Source organism: Gossypium hirsutum, unplaced genomic scaffold, assembly GCF_007990345.1.
Source record: "Gossypium hirsutum isolate 1008001.06 unplaced genomic scaffold, Gossypium_hirsutum_v2.1 scaffold_453, whole genome shotgun sequence".
NCBI classification, from domain to species: Eukaryota; Viridiplantae; Streptophyta; class Magnoliopsida; order Malvales; family Malvaceae; genus Gossypium; species Gossypium hirsutum.
Window position 1 is genome coordinate 1 of NW_024403034.1, and position 951 is coordinate 951.

Sequence of the window (951 nt, forward strand, 5' to 3'; positions counted from 1 at the left end):
TTGAAGGGCAATTCTCAAAGAATGATCATCCCCACAATATACACAAGAAACTACTCATATTCACTTATGATTGAGCTGCAAAATTATTCAAACCATTAGGGGTAAACTATTTTAACATAGCGAAATAGAAGGATACCTGAGCAAAGACTGAGGTCAGTGTGTCCACTTCATGCACTCTGGCTACTCGTCTTCCTGAAACTACTTGATTTCTCGGCCATTGGTAGTTATTGCTTGCAATCCTTTCAATGATCTCATTAAGCCTCGTTATAAGACTTAGACAAAATCGCATCATTCACAGAAGCATCCACAAGTAATTTGTATGTGCATTGAGGACCATTATAAAACGTCTCCAATTGGACACATTGAGGAATCCATTGATGAGGACACTACGAATAATTCCTTTGAATCTTTCCCACGCTTCATAGAAGATTCGTCATCCAATTGTTGGAAAGTAGTTATTGATTTTGCAACTTTGCGTTTTTGCTTGGTGGAAAGTACTTTACCAAAACCTTTCTGCTAATTCTTGCCAAGTAGATATTGTGGTGCAATGATTTAGCCATGCTCGTACTCAATCTCATAACGAGTACGAATAGTTTACCTCAGTGCGTCTTCATCACACCACAATCTTGAATGATTACTTACCTCATGAATAATCAAAATGTACTGTGGATCTTCCATGGGCATACATTGAACTGGCCCACCATTTGGGCATTTGAACATCACTGGTTTCACTTTGAATAGGTGCCTTGATATCCGACTTTCTAATTTCCAGATTTAACTCACTGAAGAGTGGCACAGCGTATTGTCTATGGCACAATTCCTATCATTAGCATAAGGATTGGGTTGTGCACTTGATTGACTCCTACCTTGTCCATCGTTTTGATTTCCAAGGTCCATCTCGGCTTGCCTTTTAGCAAATCTATCGTATCTTCTTTTTTTAAAGTTCATCGA

General features: G+C 38.7%; 1 non-coding gene across 1 annotated transcript; it reads left to right on the forward strand.

Annotated features, from left to right (window-relative positions):
* Positions 1 to 368: 368 nt before the first annotated feature.
* LOC121226814 (small nucleolar RNA R71) lies at positions 369 to 472 on the forward strand. The gene has a single exon (XR_005924505.1). It is a non-coding gene; the product is annotated as a small nucleolar RNA R71 (small nucleolar RNA).
* The last annotated feature ends 479 nt before the right edge of the window (positions 473 to 951 follow it).